Here is a 23,010-nt window from a genome sequence, read left to right as displayed (position 1 = left end):
GTAGTAGTAGATTTTATTTGGACATGGACATGACAATGTCATTGGACGAACCAGATGCATTGTTTACAGCGTATTAGCATAAATGCTAGTTTACAACAGATCCATAGAAAAAGAGAGTTGCGACACTTCCATAGACTCCCATTGTTATTGAGGAATGCGGAAGTAAAGTATGTCTCACGCGACCTATAGTTCCAAACATTGTATTTTCCACCGTTGAACCCCATTCATTTTCAGTGTCTCCGAAGCAAGTTTGCTGGTAAATTGATGAAAATCCTGCATTTTTTTATATTTCAACCACCACATATCCATTGTTTTTAGTAGTATTTCATATAACCAGCTTTAGATCAAATTTATCGTAAGATTATAGCGTGTTAGATTCTAAATGCAGTTAGAGCTAAACTGTAAATCTAGTAGCTAGCTAGCTAGCTATCTAACGTAGAGCTAAGAAACACTTTTACTGAAGCTATAGCTAGAGAGCACGTGTATCATAACCAGAAGTCCGTTGGTTTGGTTATAGTCTGTGAAATTAGTTCTAGTTATTGGTGTTCATTGGCATACAAAGTTAGTCTTCTCATATTAGCCTAGTTAGTGGAGCTAGCAACAATGAATGGCAGATTAAAGGATCCGAAGCAAGTTAGCTGGTAAATTGATGAAAATCCTGCATTTTTTATATATTTCAACCAACACATATCAATTGTTATTAGTAGTATTTCATATAGCCAGCTTTGGATACAATTTATTGTAAGATTATGACTTGTTAGATTCTAATTGCAGTTAGAGCTAGACTAGGGCTAGTATCTAATGTAGAGCTAAGCAACACTTTTTCTAGGATCAAATGAAGTGCAGGAGCTCAATCATTGGACATTTTATACTGCATTTCAACCACTATAATAATTGTGTGTGTGCCTAGGCTGAGGTTTGTGAACAGCAGACATTTAGATCACTGGATCACTACAAACAAACGGAGTGGAAGAACACTGGACATTTTGTACAGTAAACAATAACATGTTTTATTGAATTGCAGTTGGTTGCCTTGTATATTCTGTTCTATTTTTATCTATTGAACAGTTGCTGGTGATCATGGTTTGATTCAACTTGCATCAAGTACTACAGATATAAGTGTTGTTAATGTGGTAAATTGTAAGTGGAATGATGAATTTAAAAAATACCAGTTACTTCAACAGTCGAATGTTAAACGTTAAGTGGAACAATTTAGTCCTCATTAGGCTACTGTTTGGTATGTACAGTTCGTAAAGTATGGTAGCTAGCATAGCCATTTCTAGCTCTGCTTCACAATATTGCGTTATGTATTATAAATTAATGTTATATATACATGTTAATAAAGTAGCAGACATACATGATACAACACACCAGTAACCAATTGACATTGTGTTAATATACCGAAAATATCCGTGAAATGAGATGGTGCTGCTGTCTGTCCCGCCGAAAACCATTCAAACAGGTTGACAGCAGTGGGGTTTTTTTTAACAACAGCGAGCTACCGGAATCACGTCACAAAAAAGCTCTAGCTTTTTTCCTGCGTTTCACTGGCAGTGAGTTTTCACAATGTTGTAGTTCACTCCATTTTACACCAAAAACGTCAGAGAGGACTGCGTTATGTAGATACGAGTCAGTTGAAGATAGCCAGAATATCGGATTTCTTCATGCGAGCCTGTTTCATTCGTAATTTGCCTGAGAAAGCGACTTCCGTTGGCCAGCTCCATTGAAAACCATTCAAAAAAGTTGACAACAGTGGGGCTTTTTGGAACTACAGCGAGCTACATGAACCACGTGATCACGTGTCGGCGAGATCAGAGCGTGTCGCAACTCTCTTTTTCTATGGCTCTGGTTTACAACACCTGTCCACAGGAGGCTTTTTACAAACAACAACAAAAACGAAACAAAACAGAAACAAGATCAAATACTGATAAAAAAAAACTGATAATTAAGTAAAAATGCAGAATACAATAGAGTACAGAGTTTTGTTTCGATAATTAGAAAATGGAAAACAAAAAAACGACCAGTTTTTTCTTTGATGTGCTTAAACATGGAAATCGGGAATTTAAATGTCTTATACGAAATCTTCTCAAATCTTTGCATAGGCTAGATTTTTGTGTTGTGACCCGGAAGTTGCTCCCACGAGCTTGACAGTTAGTCTGGTCCACATATTCAGGATGTCAGTGGAGTAGTGACGTTTCATTCGTGAACGATTCGTTCATTTTGAACGAATCCTTACAAGGACTCGGGAGTAAGGAGTCCTCTCAAAGAGTGATTTGTTCATTTTCTCATGGCCGCGCATCGGGACTGTTGCATAGGCTCGTCCAAGTAGGACATAGAAATGATTCGTTTATTTCCCGACTCTGTCTTTCTACGAGTCTTTGGATAATTTTTCACGTGACCCGCATTGTATTTTTAAGTAGAGGAAACAGTTTCCTCATTCCCCTTCGCGTGGCCGCTGTTATAGTAAGATGTGAATGATATTCGCTCAAGTCATCATACAGACTGGTTTTGTTATTTTCACTTTACATTTAAACTTACAGTTTAGTGCAGTGTAATTGTTTGCCGTCATAATTAAAATCTAGTGTAATAATAAATGACCAAATCATACAAACTGTCATGATACATTATTTTAATGCAGGAATGTGACTCGAAAAAAGACTCGTTCATTTTACTGAACGAGATTCAAAGAACCGAATCAGTAAAATGATCCAAACTTATCATTACAGTGGAGTGCACGCTGCCATTTGTATGGAAGCAAATCAGTGACATAATGTTTTGAATTTTAAAAGGCATTGAATACTTGATATTGAAATTTAAACTGAATTCACATATGAATATATATTTTAATGTTAAATAAAATCCGACCCAAAAATTCAAGCCTTGGATATTAAGGCTGCTGAAATTCGAACCCCCCCAAAAAATTTGATCTTAAAAATTTCGAGCCTATCAAATTCGAGCCTAAAATTGTCTAGCTTGTGTAAATGTCAGCTTTAAGGAACAATAGGTTGAGTACAACGGCAATTAGGAATGCTTGGCTGGGCCTGATGTTAGTTTCCTCCAGGTTCACAATGACTCTTATTGAGAGACTTGTTGCTCTTGTTGGTTAGTTATAACGGATTTAAACTTTTGTACTCGCTGTGAAATATTTGACTGTTGATTGTTCTTCTACAGGTACACTCTTGCACTTTTTGGGTTTCATGTTGTTTGATTGTAACTTGTTTAACTGCATGCTCTTATGGTTCTTTTCTTTGGCACTTATTTGTTTTTTCACAATGTATGCTTCATGTTTTGGCTGCAATGTTTGGGGCTACATCGTTGTTATGATCAGTGACCTATGCTCTTTTGTAAAGCTCTCTCTTGGAAGTCGCTTTGGATAAAAGCGTCTGCTAAATTCATAAATGTAAATGTGATTGTAATCAATAAGAATTCATTGTTTCAATATTATGTGTGAAAGGGGCATTGTGTTTGTGAATTATGTTATAGATGATAATGGTAACTTTTGGAATATGCTTTCTTGGACAAATATAATTTAAACTTTACTTATAGAGAATACAACAAGATATGTAAAGCAATACCTATACCATTATTACAGTTAGTTCAAAGCACATTGTTAAATGCAAGAATAAGACCCTTACCAACTTTACTAAATGTTATTAATTGTTGTATTTTATTTGACAGTAAATGAAATAATACATATATTAGTGATGCTTTGTACAGGTTCCAAATATGGTTGTATTGTCCATATTTTAAATTCATTAAATGTCCCTTTTCTCCAAAAGTCAAGGAAACTCACTTAAAAATAATTTATAAATTATATCCGGTTGCTGACTTTCTTAGAAAAATATTCAAATTTGGTGTAGAACCTTCTTTATTTGTGCTTCAGTGAGTCCGATGTAATCAAATTTTGCATTGAGGCTCTATTGTTCTGCGAGCAATTTTATCGTTCATCTGCTCTGCTATGCGCCCTCCTGAATATGTGACTGTCAAGCTTGTGGGTCCGTGTACTTTTGCATTCATTCATTATTCTATTTTTGGAAGGGAAATGAAAAACAAAAAACAAGTGGTATGGATTTTCCTAAAATCTGTAGTGACTAATTGAATGAAGAGTAGATTTTTTATATATATAATTTAGGATTAAAAAAATAAATATTGACCCCTTTCTTGTGTCTACCTATCAAATGAATATTAATTTGGATTCATATAAAAAGGGAAAATGCAATAATGAGAGAACGTCATTCAAATGAATTCGTAGGCTTAAGGATGGGCCACCTGGTGATGCTGTTGACCTGGAAAAACTAGGCTATGACCTGGTGGGTAATTTGAACTGAGGGGGTGATATGAATGGCCAGCATGGCTTCTCTTGAGGCATACGGTGATATAATTACTGATATGTTGAGAAGGCATGAGACTCATGCTGACATGGCACCTTACAGACATTGGGGTGGGAAGTGGGTGCTCTGTGATGAGTGTGCAAAGATTTTGTGATGGTCACAAACTCAAGCGGGGAAAATCTGATGCGCAGTTGGAAGTAGATGTGTTGACAGCAGTTGCCGAGGTAAGCAATTGTAACAGGTGTACTCATTTGAACAATTCAATTACAGGAAAAGGTGTCCCCAATCAACTTGCAGGGGGTGGGTGCCCAAAAAAGGTCTCGCAGGTGTTACTGCCTCAGGCACCTGAAGCAGCCAACCTTTACGCTGAGGAACTGGGAGTTACCTTAACAAGAGAGTCGTCATTTGGAACAGACCCCTTTTCAACAGAAGAAGAGAAAGCTACAGTTGAAAGTCTTTTTGCTGAAACTTACCCTGACATGGCAGATCTGTTCAACAGTGCAGTTAACAAAAATCTTTCACCTTTTAAAGATGCAGTGATCTGTCAACTTAACTAAAAGACAAGTATAGTAAGGTTATGCATGTGTGTAACTATCCCAGGGTTGTGTTACTGTAAACATGCAAGTAGCACTATCACAAAACACAACATTTAACACGAACTTAAATTTAGATCCATTGATGCAACACTTAACCACTTTTATGATATCCTTTAAGGCTAACAACGCCTCAGACAGACCAGTGACAACAATCACATTGGCTCTGAAGTTTTCCTCTCTGCACTTCACACACTGCGATGCATTTTGAAGCCACTCGTCAATGCAGACCTTGCATCCTAGGAGGGTTTTACAGCAGGCGGAAATAACTGGCTCACCCACTGGCCCTGCAAGATAGACATGAGAGAAATGGACAAACTCCACTACAGGTTTTGTAGACAGTTTTATACAGCAGTTTAAGTAAAAGTGTAAATATCTGCATACTCTTGCACACAACACAGTTGAAAGCAACTCGCACGTGCTCTGCCTGTGCTGCTGTCAAGATGTATGTAACTCTTTCACTGATGGCCAGTTCAGAAAGCCTTTTAATTGTCAAGGTCACGTCCGGAAGACTCTGGGCAGCGAGCATCACCTCTTCTATCTTTTCATAGATGTCCTGCAGATCTGCAGTTTCATCCTCTTTTCGACAAAAAGACTTAACATAGTCAGATTATTATTTTTTGTGTAATTTAAAGGAAGTATTCTGTTCAATATTTAGGGTAGCTACCTTGATCTTCTTCGTTTGCCACTCTGCAATTCCACAAATTTGTTCTCTGCTACAGCAAGGACTTTGCGGGCATTCTGCTTCCAATAGATGGAACCTGTGGAACATTCATTAGTACTTTTCAATAATAATAGGTCAAAAAACACTACCATTTTGTTAACTTTTGATTTGATGCAAATTATAGTTGGATCTTTAATGTGCACAATGTTGAGTTTATTCTGTGTATACGGTTAGTTAAACAGATCGACTATAGATAACAGAAAACATGGGGAAGTGGAAATATTACTTGACGTTTTGTTTAATTAAAATACTTTTAAAAGGTTAAAGCATGATGTGATTCCACTGGCCTTGTGGAGGTTTTTTCATTATTATTTGCTTGTAGTTGCTTGTATTAATTCAAATATAATTAAAAATTAGATTAACAAGTGTTTTTCTTACATTTTTAATTAGATTTGAATTAATGAAGTAATTATCTGGCCTGGATCTCCACTTTAAGGAATTGGGTTCCAGCCAATCATTGGTGCAGTTATGTAAGAGGATCCAGCAACAACAAAAAAAAAACATACCATTTTGAGGAGATACTTTAATGTGCACATGTTGTGGAAAGCTGTTTAGCTTGTTGAGTTTGTTCTATGTACATGTAAGGGTTATTTAAACAGATTGCACTTTACATAAGAACAGAAAACATGAGCATAAATGTTTACTTCTCTACACATTTCATGTAATTCAAAACCAATTAAAAAATATAACTGCAAGCAGCGATGCGGGTTCCTCCTCAAAATGGCAAAATATTATAAAAATGTACAAGCAAAACAATTTCATGTTTGGCCAACAACACCCAAATAGGCTGAATGGGGATTTGAACTAATGAGCGTAAGGTTACAAGTCAGTCTCTCTATCCTCTCTGCTACATACCAACTGTTGGGAACCATGAGTGCCCTTACAAAAAAGAAGTGTACTTCAAGTTTATTTTGTAAGTATACTTAGTATAAAAAGTATACTGTTATCATGTTGCTTAAAGTATACTAGCAGTGTACTTATTTACGTACTTTTTTTGTACTAAGTAAACTGAATTGGCCCACTTTTAGGTCATTTAGTACCCTTTAAAGTACACTTGTAGTGTATTTCAAGGTTTACTTTTGAATACTGCAAAGTAGCCTGTGTAGTGCACTTTCAGTTCATGAAGTATACTTCCTAAAGTACTTAAAAGTATACCTTGGAATACTCTAAAGTAACCTGTGTAGTGCACTTTCAGTTCATGTATACTTGTTCAAGTATGTTCAAGTATACTTCCTAAAGAGCCTCAAAGTATACTTTGCAATACTTTCAAGTGCACTTTCAATTAATATAAGTACCTCAAGAAGTAAACTTAATAAACTTAATTTTACTATGAATTAGTAATAAATTAAAATGTTTAGGTGCCCCTCAGACACCTCAGATCTTGCATCACATGGCGAGAACGGGGCCCTCACAACATTACACTGCAGATTCTGAAAGAAGCTATGAACTGCACAGGCCTTAAGGCTTTACGAATCCAGCTCTTCTCATTAAACGTAACAGTCATTTAACTCATGGTTACAATGGTAAACCAGCACAACAATGACAATTACCACGCAACTAAAACACTACATTCTAAGCAGACACATTTAAAAAACGAAATTCATGAAGTTACATTTGTATTTCGAACAAACGGCAAACTTATCAGCAAATGTTAACACTATTTACCGCTTTGCATCATGGGAATAGACTAGCCAATGTGTGTGGCAAGCTTACCCAGCTACACTTACGTAAGCCTGCTCTGGAGCAGGTTAGTGCTAATTGATATGTTACTATGGTGATTTATCGAAAGTTGCTTCCACAAACCAAAAAGAGGGGCGTTTTTTATCTTAGCCTGAAAATTAGCTAGTTAAACCGCTTAGCGAGCTATGACAAATACCCCCCAGGTGTTGTTATCAAATGGCTGAAATAATACTTACAAGACAGGAGTTTTTTGTTGCAGTTGGCAACTGCACCTCAAGACCTACGTCCCTGACCTGTGGAGTCCCCCAGGGCTCAATTTTGGGTCCACCTCTATTTAACCTTTATATGCTCCCACTTGGACAAATCTTAAAGAATAATTTGATCTCCTATCATAACTGCGCTGACAACACCTAATGACTATGGTCCCCTTACATTTATTCATTTAGCAGACGCTTTAATCCAAAGCGAGAGCTTTGGATTAAAGACAAAGTGCATAGGTCACTGATAATAACAAGATAGCCCCCAAAACATTGCGGGTAGACAAAACATGAAGTGCCAAACAACCAAAATAACAACCAAACAACCTAAATAAGTGCCAAAGGGAAGAACCATAAGAGCGTGTAGTTAAACAAGTTACAATTAACAGTTAAAACAACATGAACTGCTATAAGTGCAAGTGTAAAGCAAGCAAAACCCTTAAATCTCTTTGTGATTGTCTTGAGCAAATTAACCACTGGATGTCTCAGAACTTTCTCCAGCTAAACAAAGACAAAACTGAAGTAATAGTTTTTGGTAAAAAGGGGGAAAGATGTATGATTGCCACCCTTATTAACAAAAAAGGACTTAAAGCAAAGGACACTGTCAGAAATCTTGGTGTCCTTTTAGACAGTGATCAAAATTTTAACAGCCACATGAAGGCAATTACTAAATCTGCGTTCTACCATCTCAAAACCATTGCTAAGCTTAGGGGTTTTAAGTCAAAAGATGACTTGGAAAAACGAATTTATGCCTTTATCTCCAGTAGGGTTGATTGCTGAAATGGGCTGTTCACAGGCCTCTGAAAAAAAACCTTAAACAGCTTCAATGATACAAAATGCAGCAGCCAGAGTTCTTACAAAAACAAAAAGAACTGACCACATAACCCCTATACTGAAATACCTGCACTGGCTCCCTGTAAGTTACAGGATTGACTTTAAAGGGCCCCTTAAGGAAAGAAAATATATTTAGCAATATATGATTTAAAATACATTTAAATATATTGTAATATATTATTTTCAATTACATTGACCAATATATTATATATGGAAATACGTGGGATAATATATTGATGATAAATATATTACTAATATATTATAAACTGTAATATATATTCATGTAATATATTGTAATATATTGCAGAATACAGCAATGATTGCCGTTTTCCATATATTGCAATATATGGAACATGAATATACAGTGAGGAAAATAAGTTTTCGAACACCCTGCTATTTTGCAAGTTCTTCCAGTTAGAAATCATGGAGGGGTCTGAAATTGTCATCGTAGGTGCATGTCCACTGTGAGAGACATAATCAACAACAAAAAATCCAGAAATCACAATGTATGATTTTCTAACTATTTATTTGTATGATACAGCTGCAAATAAGTATTTGAACACCTGCCTATCAGCTAGAATTCTGACCCTCAAAGACCTGTTAGTCTGCCTTTAAAATGTCCACCTCCACTACATTTATTATCCTAAATTAGCTACACCTGTTTGAGGTCTTTAGCTGCATAAAGCCGCCTGTCCACCATACAATCAGTAAGAATCCAACTACTAACATGGCCAAGACCAAAGAGCTGTCCAAAGACACTAGAGACAAAATTGTACACCTCCACAAGGCTGGAAAGGGCTACGGGGAAATTGCCAAGCAGCTTGGTGAAAAAAGATCCAATGTTGGAGCAATCATTAGAAAATGGAAGAAGCTAAACATGACGGTCAATCTCCCTCGGACTGGGGCTCCATGCAAGATCTCACCTCGTGGGGTCTCAATGATCCTGTAGTTGAAATCAGCCCAGAACTACACGGGAGGAGCTGGTCAATGACCTGAAAAGAGCTGGGTCCAAGGTTACTGTTGGTAATACACTGAAACATCATGGTTTGAAATCATGCATGGCACGGAAAGTTCCCCTGCTTAAACCAGCACATGTCCAGGCACGTCTTAAGTTTGCCAATGACCATTTGGATGACCAGAAGAGTCATGGGAGAAAGTCATGTGGTCAGATGAGACCAAAATAGAACTTTGGGGTCATAATTCCACTAAACGTGTTTGGAGGAAGAAGAATGATGAGTAACATCCCAAGAACACCATTCTTACTGTGAAGCATGGGGGTGGTAGCATCATGCTTTGGGGGTGTTTTTCTGCACATGGGACACAGCGACTGCACTGTATTAAGGAGAGGATGACCGGGGCCATGTATTGCGAGATTTTGGGGAACAACCTCAATCCCTCAGTTAGAGCATTAAAGATGGGTCGAGGCTGGGTCTTCCAACATGACAATGACCCGAAGCACACAGCCAGGATAACCAAGGAGTGGCTCCGTAAGAAGCATATCAAGGTTCTGGCGTGGCCTAGCCAGTCTCCAGACCTAAACCCAATGGAGAATCTTTGGAGGGAGCTGAAACTCCGTGTTTCTCAGCGACAGGCCGGAAACCTGACTGATCTAGAGAATATCTGTGTGGAGGAGTGGGCCAAAATCCCTCCTGCAGTGTGTGCAAACCGGGTGAAAAACTACAGGAAACGTTTGACATCTGTAATTGCAAACAAAGGCTACTGTACCAAATATTAACATTGACTTTCTCAGGTGTTCAAATACTTATTTGCAGCTGTATCATACAAATAAATAGTTTAAAAAATCATACATTGTGATTTCTGGATTTCTTTTTGTTGATTATGTCTCTCACAGTGGACATGCACCTACGATGACAATTTCAGACCCCTCCATGATTTCTAAGTGGGAGAACTTGCAAAATAGCAGGGTGTTCAAATACTTTTTTTACTCACTGTATAAGCTGCAAGTTATATAAGTTAAGAATATATATAGCTGCAAGCAGCAATGGCGGATTCCTCCTTCAAAACGGCAAAATATTAATAATAGTTACATCGGGATTACCCAGAAAACTCGAAACTGTTTTGAAAAAAAAAAAAAAAGCCTATGTCTGGAGTTGAACCTGGAACCCTTAAATAACCAGCACAACCTCTCATCCAATTGAGCCATTCCAATATCTAGATTTATCATTGTTCAGTTACTGAATAATGAAATAAGACGTTTCTCCTATGGCAATCATAGTCACATTTGGTCCAAGCTCAAACAGCTCTAATTCAGTCATATTTTCACATATTAAGGTGAAACTTTGCAGGGTACTTCAGGGGGAAGTCACCTTAAAGCCTATTCCTGACGGGGGAATCCTAATTATATGGAAAGATATACATAAAATAAATGTATGGATATGTGTTCAATATATTGTGGAATATATTTTAAATATAGGTCAAATTATATGGAAATTGTTTTGAAATATATACTGACAATGATCGATTATGATTATGTTTTTGGGGGCACATTTTCAGTTAGCAGGTGATACTTTTTGAATCGGAATTCCATTTGAAGTACTGCCGTTGACAACCTTATTAGAATACCTTCTAGATGGCTGAGCAGTTAGGGAATCAGGCTGTTAATCAGAAGGTTGCAGGTTCAATTTCCGGCAGCTTAAAATTGAAGCTGTGTCCTTGGGCAAGGCAATTCACTCTATTTGCCTCGGGGTGTGTCCCTGTACTTACTGTACGTCACTCTGGAAAAGATTGTCTACTAAATGTAAATATCACCATATATGTCTGTACATTGTATGGGCATGTTCTCATATATGTACACATGCGTATAATATATCTTTACATATATTTAGAATATATTCTACCATATATGAAGCATACATGTGACACTATATCTTTACATATATTACCCATACATTTTCCCATTTAAAGCGGCATACATTTTGGTGGTTATTTATGAATACATAATTGCATATATTTTGAGATATATAACCACATATATTATATATTAATGTTCCATATATCGCAATATATGGAAAACGGCAATCATTGCTGTATTCTGCAATATATTGCAATATATTACATGAAAATATATTAGTTTATAATATATTAGTAATATATTTATCATCAATATATTATCCTATGTATTTCCATATATAATATATTGGTCAATGTAATGGAAAAAAATATATTAACTACTTACTAACCGAGAGTGAGGTCATGCCGGGAAATATCAAACTGAGGCTGGAACTGAGGCTTGATACGGCAAAGCCGAGGTTTGATATTTCCCGGCATGAACGAACGGTCGGGGTTAGTAAGTAGTTTATTATATGGCATTTTTAGCTTCTTTTCATTTTGTAAACAAAAATAAATGGTACCTCTAGGCTAATTGTAGCTAGCTCTCAAGTCTTCTCACGCTGTGTTTCATGTGTTGCCTAGCAACTCATTACTTTTGATAGAAAGCGGACAACATGGTTCTGCTAAAATGGCTTTAATTTCAACACAAAATAACGACACAAGTGATTAAAAGAGTCTAGTCTTCATCCTCACTTTCGATGACAAATCTTTTCAGCATCATCTGGATAGTAAAACTCAGCAGCTGACTCGTCGCTCATATTGAAGATGACGTCAGAGGGCAATACGGAGCCGTATTGACCGCTGGAGGGCAATACGCGTCTGGCATGACTCCCCATTAGCCAATCAGAAAGCTTGTACCGTCGTTGCCGTATAATAATACAATATATTAAAATGTATTTCAAATCATATATTGGTAAATATATTTTCTTTCCTTAAGGGGGAAGCCCCCCAATTTTAACACTATTTTCCACCTTTTACCATGGGAATTGACCAGCCAATGAGCCACGCTATCTTAATTTTTTCACGTCGTTATTTCGTTCTTAAGTCAGTTTGACAGCATAACCTTCAAATGTTTAATGCAACCCTTCTGTCTGCTTTTTTCTCAAGTAGCTTTTTCGATTTTTCCATTAATACTCCAATTGATAATTATTAGTATAAGAGTATAGGGCTTCAAAATGTTTTGGCAGTAATTAAAGTTACAGCTTCAGTACCAAAAAAGATTCAACGTGCAATGCATAATAGATTTTCCTAGACATGAATAATTAAAATAAGATGGATCTAAAACATTTAACCTGTAATGTACTTTTGAAAGTACTCCAGAAGAAATGTATACCATTTTCTGTTTCTAAGCATACTTCTTAAAAGGATATCCAAAGTGAACTATTTTTTAACTATACTTCTTAAAAGTATATCAAAAGTGAACTAATTTAAAAGCATACTAAAAAGTATATCAAAAGTGAACTATTTTCTAAGTATGCTCCTTAAAAGTATATCAAAAGATAACTATTTAGCAAGCATACTTTTAAAAGTATATCAAAAGTGAACTAAAACTGTACTAGCCATATTTAAGAATACTTTAATGTTTTTTTTGTAAAGGTTTGGCAGAGATTTGTTAAAACGTTTGTTGACCAAAACCATAGGTAAAACTGTAGGTAAAACCTGTCGAAAAATCCATATTTGGTTTCTTACATACTCAAATCAATACCCCAAATCAAACACAATGAATCTGGAGCAATCTGTAAATATGTTACAAGTCCAAGGCAGACGACCTATAAGCAGATAAGAGTATCCTGGAAAACAGGAAAATAATTGAGACAAGGCTACAGGTGCTTCTTATTTATAGTATCAAAAGTGTCAAAAATAAAACAATACATGCGTTTGAATGTACTAATCCTTTACAAAATTGGATTTTGAGTTCAGTACTTTAACCTCAACTATAGTACAAACAAACTATATATTATATATATATTATTATAACAAAAACACATCTCCTAAATACAAATACCATAACAGATAAACAGTATTTCCTTATCATGAAATGTGATTGAGCCTTACGTAAAACATGTCTCGGTTTTACAAAAAAGTTGTTGCCTGCGCCATGTTTGGCCCCATGCAATATAACTTAAATGATTTGAGATAATACATATTACACATACAAATTCTTATCACCATATATCTGTAACATTTAATACCAATGCTAAACAATATGTCCATCCATCCATCCATCCATCATCTGCCGCTTGTCCGGGGATCGGGTCGCGGGGGCAGCGACCTAAGCAGGGAGGCCCAGACTTCCCTCTACCCGGCCACTTCCACCAGCTCTTCCTGGGGGACCCCGAGGCGTTCCCAGGCCAGCCGAGAGACATAGTCCCTCCAGCGTGTCCTGGGTCTTCCCCGGGGCCTCTTCCCAGTGGGACGTGCCCGGAACACCTCACCAGGGAGGCGTCCAGGAGGCATCCTAATCAGATACCCGAGCCACTTCAGCTGGCTCCTCTTGACGCGGAGGAGCAGCGGTTCTACTCTGAGCCCCTCCCGGATGACCGAGCTTCTCACCCTATCTCTAAGGGAGAGCCCGGACACCCTGCGGAGAAAGCTCATTTCGGCCGCTTGTATTCGCGATCTCGTTCTTTCGGTCACTACCCATAGTTTGTGACCATAGGTGAGGGTAGGAACGTAGATCGACTGGTAAATAGAGAGCTTTGCCTTTCGACTCAGCTCCTTCTTCACCACGACAGACCGATGCAGAGCCCGCGTCACTGCGGACGCCGCACCGATCCGCCTGTCGACCTCGCGCTCCATTCTTCCCTCACTCGTGAACAAGACCCCGAGATACTTGAACTCCTCTGCTTGGTTCAGGATCTCCTCCCCGACCCGGAGTTGGCACTCCACCCTTTTCCGGTCGATGGATGGACATATTGTTTAGCATTGGTATTAAATGTTACAGATATATGGTGATAAGAATTTGTATGTGTAATATGTATTATCTCAAATCATTTAAGTTATATTGCATGGGGCCAAACATGGCGCAGGCAACAACTTTTTTGTAAAACCGAGACATGTTTTACGTAAGACTCAATCACATTTCATGATAAGGAAATACTGTTTATTTGTTATGGTATTTGTATTTAGGAGATGTGTTTTTGTTATAATATTTCGATATATGAATGTTTCATATATCACATGTCAGATCTTAAGAAAATTTTACTTTGCTAGCATGTCTACCAACCAAGTGTAGGGTAGCCATTGTGTGTTCGTTTTTTGTTTGTACTATAGTTGAGGTTAAAGTACTGAACTCAAAATCCAATTTTGTAAAGGATTAGTACATTCAAACGCATGTATTGTTTTATTTTTGACACTTTTGATACTATAAATAAGAAGCACCTGTAGCCTTGTCTCAATTATTTTCCTGTTTTCCAGGATACTCTTATCTGCTTATAGGTCCTCTGCCTTGGACTTGTAATATATTTACAGATTGCTCCAGATTCACCTCCGGAGTCCAGCACCGGGTCCGAGGGTTACCGTCGGGACATGCACCGACCGCCTTGCGGCCGCAGCTCCGGTCAGCCGCTTCAACAATGGAGGCCTGGAACATGGCCCATTCGGACTCAATGTCCACGGCTCCCCCCGAGACATGATCGAAGCTCTCCCGGAGGTGGGAGTTGAAGCTCCTTCTGACAGAGGGTTCCGCCAGCCGTTCCCAGCAGACCCTCACATTACGTTTGGGCCTGCCAGGCCTGACCGGCGTCTTCCCCCACCATTGAAGCCAACTCACCACCAGGTGGTGATCAGTTGACAGCTCCGCCCCTCTCTTCACCCAAGTGTCCAAGACATGCGGCCCCAAGTCCGTCGACACGACTACAAAGTCGATCATCGAACTGAGACCTCGGGTGTCCTGGTGCCAGGTGCACATATGAACACCCTTATGCTTGAACATGGTGTTCGTTATGGACAAGCCGTGTCTAGCACAGAAGTCCAACAACAAAACACCACTCGGGTTCAGATCGGGGGGGCCGTTCCTCCCAATCACGCCCCTCCAGGTCTCACTGTCATTGCCCACATGAGCATTAAAGTCCCCCAGGAGGACGAGGGAATCCCCGGGAGGAGCTCTTTCCAGCACCCCCCCCAGAGACTCCAAAAAGGGTGGGTACTCTGAGCTGCCGTTTGGTGCATAAGCACAAACGACAGTGAGGACCCGTCCCCCCACCCGGAGGCGGAGGGAGGCTACCCTCTCGTCCACCGGGGTGAACCCCAATGTACAGGCGCCAAACCGAGGGGAAACAAGTATTCCCACCCCAGCTCGACGCCTCTCACCAAGGGTAACTCCAGAGTGGAAGAGAGTCCAGCCCCTCTCAAGGAGACTGGTTCCGGAGCCTATGCTGTGCGTCGAGGCGAGGCCGACTATATCTAGCCGGAAACTCTCTACCTCGCGCACCAGCTCAGGCTCCTTTCCCGCCAGCGAGGTGACATTCCACGTCCCTACAGCTAGCTTCTGCAGCCGAGGATCGGACCACCAAGGCCCCCGCCTTCGGCCGCCGCCCGTCTCACACTGCACCCGACCCCCATGACCCCTCCTGCGGGTGGTGAGCCCACTGGAAGAGGGTCCCACGTTGTCTCTTCGGGCTGTGGCCGACCGGGCCCCATGGGAAAAGCCCCGGCCACCAGGCGCTCGCCATCGAGCCCCACCTCCGGGCCTGGCTCCAGGGGGGGGCCCCGGTGACCCGCTTCCGGGCAGGGGCAACTGAGAACCATTAATGTTTTTCTTCATGGTTGTTTTTTTGAGCCACGCTTTGTCTGGTCTTTCACCTGGAACCTGTTTGCCTTGGGTGACCCTACCAGGGGCATAAAGCCCCCAACAACATAGCTTCTAGGATCACTAGGACACGCAAACCCCTCCACCGTGGTAAGGTGGTGACTCAAGGAGGGGACATAAACAAAATGTAATCGATATTTAATCGATTTATTCAAAGTTCAAACCTGGAAAAAAGGAAAAGAATTGAGACAAAAGCAAAGCACCCGTTGGAGCTTTGCTCGTTGTAAACAAAACAATCATTGCGCAGCTCATCTAAATATTCATGAGCATACCATAAAAGGGAGAAAACCTCTTCTTATTCTAGGGCTATTTAATAGGGTTGCATTAAAGCGCATAGAATAGCACCCGGGCCATTTTCAGCCCAACAAATGTTACATACCCTATTCAGAGACCTTAAGGAACTATGGTTTTTAGGAATTGTTACACAGATGACATTGACAGGTGTCAGTCTTCAATAGGATGTGAAAACAAAAATTGATACTGCTACAATGTATTTATCAAGGCTAACAATTGTTCAGTTTACTGTAAAAGATTAGTGGTGCAATCATATAACCAAGTATTTTCCGTAATGCACTGAGCGGCTATTTGTTTTTTTAAACTACTGATTAAGTGTTTTGTCGGCCTCTTCATTAACAGAGTGATGAAGTCCGCTCTAAAGGCCGGAGGACCATCTTTTATACATTTACCTTATATTATATTTATTAATTTAGCACACACTTTTATCCAAAGCGACTTCCAAGAGACAGCTTTACAAAAGTGCAAAGGTCAATGATCATAAACCATGAGATAACTCCAAAAACATTTCGGGTAGCCAAAAAATGAAGCATACATTGTGAAAAGCAAATGAGTGCCAATGGCAAGAAACATAAGAGCATGTAGTTAAATAAATTACACTTAAACAACATGAACCTCAAAAGTGCAAGAGTTTGCCTGTAGGAGAACAAGCAACAATAATATAATTCACAGCGAGTACAAGAAGTTAAATCAGTCAACTAACCAACAAGTGCAACAAGTCCCTCAATAAATGACATTGTGTTCCTGGAGGAAATAAACTGACATCTGATCCAGCAAATCTTTCTTAAGTACCATTGTACTCCCGGAACAAGTGCGTCTTTAGCCTTGCTTGAAGGTGGGGAGACAGTCAGTGTCTCTGATGGAGGTGAATCCACCATTGGGGAGCCAGACAGGAGAAGAGCTTGGGTTTGGAGCGGGCGCTCTTGAGAGGTGGGACCACCAGACAGTTGTCAGAAGAAGACCAAAGGTGGCGGGTGGGGGTGTAAGGCTGGAGGAGAGACTGGATGTAGTCAGGTGCAGTCCCGTTCACAAAGGTCAGTACCAGGGTCTTTAATCTGATTCAGGCCGTGATGGGTAGCCAGTGGAGGGAGATGAGGAGCAGGGTGACATGGGAGCGTCTAGGTAGGTTGAAGATCAGGCGGGCTGCTGCGTTCTGAATCCTCTGGAGAGGGCGGGTTGCGCATGCTGGGAGACCTGCGAGAAACGAGTTGCTGTAGTTCAATTTGGAGAGGACAAGTGTTTGGACTAGCAGCTGGATGAAATAGTCAAACAGGTATCTCCTGATCTTCCGGATGTTGTAGAGGGTGAATCTACACGACCGGAGATTGCAGCAATGTGAGGCCGCGAGGGAGAGCTTGTCATCCATGATAGCCCCGAGGTTCCTGGCAGAGGATGAAGGGGTCACTGTTGCAGATCCCAGGATGATTGAGAGATTGTGGGAGATGGAGGGTTTGGCCGGGATGATGAGAAGTTCTGTTTTGGCAAGGTTCAGCTGGAGGTGGTGCTTGGTCATTCAGGTGGAGATGTCTGTGAGGCAGGCCTCGATACTAACTGAGATCCCCGGACCAGTCAGGGGGAACAACAGGTACAGCTGCGTGTCGTCAGCGTAGCAGTGGTAGGAGAAGCCATGGGAGGTGGCGTTTGCTCCAAGTGAGGCGGTGTACAGGGAGAAGAGGAGGGTCCAAGGACAGAGCCCTGTGGGACACCAGTGGAGAGCTGGCAGGGGCCTGACACTTTGCCTCCCCAAGAGACCTGGTAGGATCTTCCCGACAGGTAGGATGAGGTCCACTGAAGTGCAGTGCCAGAGATGCCCATCTCAGAAAGTGTAGCGAGCAGGATGTGATCGTTAACCGTATCAAATGCTGCAGATAGTTCCAGCAGAATGATGACGGATGACCTTGAAGCAGCACTGGCAGACTGGAGGGCAGTGGTGACTGACAGGAGGGCAGTTTCCGTGGAGTGGCCAGTCTTGGGCACATTTTATAGGGCACAAGAAAGTAAATAGATCAGACTTAACTACCACAAAAATTATACATTTGATATTTTTTTATAATAAATAACTTTCCCATGACTAAATATAAGTCCTTGGTGGCCATGTGCCGCACTTTGATGTCATTCACCCATCCAGCCACAGCATATTGATAGCATCCCTACTCTTCAAAGCCTTCAAGCTATCCCCACTGTATGGGGAGGGGTTATGCACAAAATACATGTTTATAGCTCTGTCATGGAAATCCAATTGGGAGCATCCTGGGGCAGATAATAAGGGACCAAAGAAAACTGGGGGTAACAAATAAGGATCTGACATTTTCGTCATAGTCTCACAGATAGTGAAACTCAGGTAGCAATGGTGTGCAACAGTCACAGAGAAAGAGATTCACAGTGCGCATGACCACTCAGGTCAAAGAAAGATCATAGGTGGAGCTCTCCCCGTAGTCATCACAAGGGACGTTCGCCCAGTACATTTTCTTGACCCTGGACATCTATTCAGCCTGACAAATAGACACAATCAACTATTATCAATAGCATATGCACATGAGTACATACAAACTGCTGTCCATTGATTAGTGAATAACATAAGTACACAGGAAATCCAATTTCTTCCACGCAACCTTTTTACATACATAGTTTTTATTTTGGCATGGTTAGAATGACTCAGACTATTGGTAATGTCCTTGAAAAGGCTGAATCATACTTCATGTTCTGAACTTAATTGAAAACATTACCTTTCTTGCAGGACCGGCCCTAGGGTTTTGGGGGCCCTAAACAAAAATAGTGTAGGGGTCCCTTTGATTATCCAAACATTCTTTTTACTAATGTTTTTTTGGGGGGAGGCCCCGAACCAATCGCGGCGCCATAAACAAATGTTAAATGTTGTCATCATCCCGGCCAAACCCTCCATCTCCCACGATCTCGCAATCACCCTGGGATCTGCGACAGTAAACAAATGTTTAATTTGTTTATTGGGTCCGGCCAGCCCTGATTTTTTATATAGTCCTCGTTACAGTGTTAGCATACAGTACGTTTCCTTTGATGGCATCAATTCGAATCTAGCTTTATTCGGATAATGCACATTTTTGGGGCAACTGATATTATCCTAATATATATGGCAGTGAATAAACCAAATCATTGGCCGAAAGCATGTCATATCCCAGTACGATACGTGGCGCTGTTTTCATTACAACTAGTGGTGATACAGCCCTTTCCACTTGACCTCTACACCACTACCAACAACAACAACATTTCATGAAAGACGGCAAACGGAGAGCAAGGTGAAGCTAAGTCCCTCTACATTTTGTGCATGATGACAATAGGAGTACTGCGAATGTAAACGGTGGTATTGGCTCGCGTTGTTTGTTTGTTTCTGCCGGGCCGGGCCGGCTCCCGGCAGCGACAACTTATTGTCTTTTTCGACTTCCAGGAGGGAAGGCGGCGGGATCTAAAGCATGCGCAAAGACGCAGAGTCCAGTTCATAGTCAAATTCACCGTTTACAAGCATGCGATGTCAGAATTATCAACCGACTCGGATTCAAGTTATCTCGGGGTGTCGATTGGATCGTAGTCGGACTTCAATTATTCGAACAAAGGTGTTTACAAGAAAGGGATGATTATATTTCAGTCCAAATATGCCAGTAATTCGAATCCATGTAACTACGGTGATAGTTGCAAACTATTAGCCTCCCTGGCTTGATGGTAATTTAACAGGAAGTCCCTTCATTGTCATTTTAATTACAAGTAAGGCATGGCGAAGGCTTACAGGCTTTGGGTGGCAGTGCATGTGGATTAACTTGGTTAAGACTGTTAATCTCTGAAAGGACAAAGTTGCAGAGTGTACTGGTTTGGCCTCTGACTTTAGGAAGAGGAAATACAATTTCCTTTGAGGCAAATGTCCTTCAGGTACCTACTGTATAAGAAAGATCAGGAGAAGTGTCAGGTAGAGCACACTGTTGTCTTCTACATGAGATATAGAATTAGTACTGATAACATTGATTGGCTTGAGATTTCCATTTGAAGTTATATTCGACTTATCTGAAATGTATTTGACCAATAGTTTTGCATAATGCAAGAAATGCAAAGGAATGAATAGCCTATGCTTTGACTTGGTGATTAATTTTCTCATAATGCATTATGGAACAGAAGTGTGCAAAGATTGAATACAATTATAATTCCATTGTTTTTTATCCTTCATGAAATAAACTTTCACTCATCACACATGTTAAATGAATCATATTGCCAAGTCCAGTTGTTTCTTGAACTCATTTGACAGTACGCACTTATAATTTTTTTCTACAAGCAAAGTATTTCTGCCAGTACTGAGGAATACTGAGATAGACATTCTTGATATTACGGACTATGGGCTACTTGATATTTTTTTAAGACTTTTAAGAAATTTGGAAGAAACATTTTACACAAATGTTTTAAAATGGAATGTAAGTTGTCTAGGCTAATATACTCTTTATTTTGTTTTGCTGACAAACCAAAATTGTCAATTTATCCTGCATGTGGATTTGAAGCAAGAAGAAGCAAGTGAGCATCATTGTTCAAGTCGATGGCAACTTTGTTGCTACTTTTTTGAGCTGTTAGATATGTATGTTTTATTAGGCTATTCTCGTGAATGTTACATTGTAACTGTACCTACAAGGGTAGTACAGAATTGGGATTTATGTTTCACCAGAAGACAGCCAACGACTATGGAGGATTATAGGGGCCAAAACTAAATAAATAAATATTGTAACACAAAGCTTAAATAAATGACTAATTATATAATGTAATGCCTAATTGACAGACAAAATATATAAATTACAAATTAAATGAGACACTAAATATATAAATGTTACATGTATTTGTGTGAATATATATATATTTACGTTTTAATGTGTTTACATTTATTTATTTATACTTACATTTATTTATTTATACTTACATTTATTTATTTATACTTACATTTATCCACGGTGTACATTTCTGCAGCAAAATATATCCGTCGTCTCCAATAGGGTCCAAATGCAGTGCTCCCTCCTCAGGCCCCTCTAAACCGGAACTCTCTCCTCAGGCCCCTAGAGCCGGAACTCTCTCCTCAGGCCCCGGAACTCTCTCCTCAGGCCCCTTTTTTCATGTCTATCCGAGGTATTAGCGCCACCGCTGGTCGGAGGATACTGTAGGCTATTTATATTAATAGGCTACCTTACATTGAACTTCGGTGTTAGCATAAGTCAATAATGTTTAACAAAGCGGAAATTAGCATTGCGGCTAGCGTTACGTATTGCTAACATTACAAACATGATCACTGTTCTAACCCTGGCAAGCATAGAAAATAGGTTTGGCAGTTTAGCGTCATCTAGTGGTCATTATAGAATATCACATTTTTTCCGTTGGTCATTTGCAGCAGCAACAGCTGGCTCGTGTTATTGTTTATTGTTTCCACGGCAACAAGAGCCGGCTCTGAAATAATTCATTTTTTAACGTTGATAATACAAACACTACTCTCTTAATCTGAAATCAATATCCATCCTTGTATTTATGTTAAATGTTGCTTCATCAATTACCACTTCAATCATAAAGATGTGTAATAGCACTAAACATATATTCCATATTCCAATAACGTAGGATTACGGTGTTCATGGGAAACTTAGGCTACTGCAGGGGGATAAATTAACAATAACCATGCCGAGAACATAGCCTTATGTATCGTTGATGAAATGCCTCATTTAGGCTATCACCGGCCAAACTGGCTAGCGAGTTTTTATTATGAAAATGAAATTTAGCCCGCATTTGGAGGGTGTTAATTTAGAACTCTGTACCTAACGCTAGCCGCAATGCTAATTTCCGCTTTGTTAAACACTATTGACTTATGCTAAAACCGAAGTTCAATGTAAGTTAGCCTATTAATATAAATAGCCTACAGTATCCTCCGACCAGCGGTGGCACTAATACCTCGGATACACATGAAAAAAGGGGCCTGAGGAGAGAGTTCCGGCTTCAGGGGCCTGAGGAGAGAGTTCCGGTTTGGAGGGGCCTGAGGAGGGAGCACTGCATTTGGACCCTTCTCGTCGTCCCCCGTCACCAAGTCAGGGGGCGGGTTAAAGCCTCTGATTGGTGAATGAACAGTATTACACACCAGGCAGATCTACCAGTCGATCAAGCTCTCTTCAATCTAGAGGGATCCTCTATTGCCTCACTCTACAGCTGCAAGGGGTGTGTGACACTGCACGATGTGGTATAGATCCAATACCAAGGAGTAAATACAGGGCCAGTATTGCCAATACCGATACTTTTGGCTTAGAAAAGCAGTTTATCTACTTTCGTGTCGGGGAAAGCAATGCCTCATAATTGATTAAGTGAATGCATCATTAATATGAATATTTGAATAAACATTTGAAAGTTTCCTTTATTTAATTGTTCATGCTTATGACCATAATAAAACAGGACAACGAGTTTTGTCAAAAATACTGTTAATGTGTGCCGCTGAGTCGTGTTACTGCACGTACACGGCAACAACTCAACCTAGCAGGGGAGGGGCAAAGTGAGTTTGAGCGAAGTCAGACGGTGTTTCCACTATGATGTAAAGGGAGTTGTGTACTCGGTGTGGAATGAAACTTAAGTATCGATCTTATCACGCTATCAATCAGGCTATTGA

General features: G+C 40.0%; 1 long non-coding RNA gene across 1 annotated transcript; it reads right to left on the bottom strand.

Annotated features, from left to right (window-relative positions):
- Positions 1 to 36: 36 nt before the first annotated feature.
- LOC146253597 (uncharacterized) lies at positions 37 to 21,890 on the bottom strand. The gene is made up of 3 exons (XR_014731706.1): positions 21,318 to 21,890; positions 5,309 to 5,685; positions 37 to 5,211 (listed from the first exon to the last, which is right to left on the bottom strand). It is a non-coding gene; the product is annotated as an uncharacterized LOC146253597 (long non-coding RNA).
- Positions 21,891 to 23,010: the final 1,120 nt, after the last annotated feature.

This window comes from Hypomesus nipponensis, chromosome 17 (genome assembly GCF_054491055.1).
Source record: "Hypomesus nipponensis isolate SF chromosome 17, ASM5449105v1, whole genome shotgun sequence".
Lineage (NCBI taxonomy): Eukaryota > Metazoa > Chordata > Actinopteri > Osmeriformes > Osmeridae > Hypomesus > Hypomesus nipponensis.
This window is presented reverse-complemented; position numbering and strand designations above follow the sequence as displayed.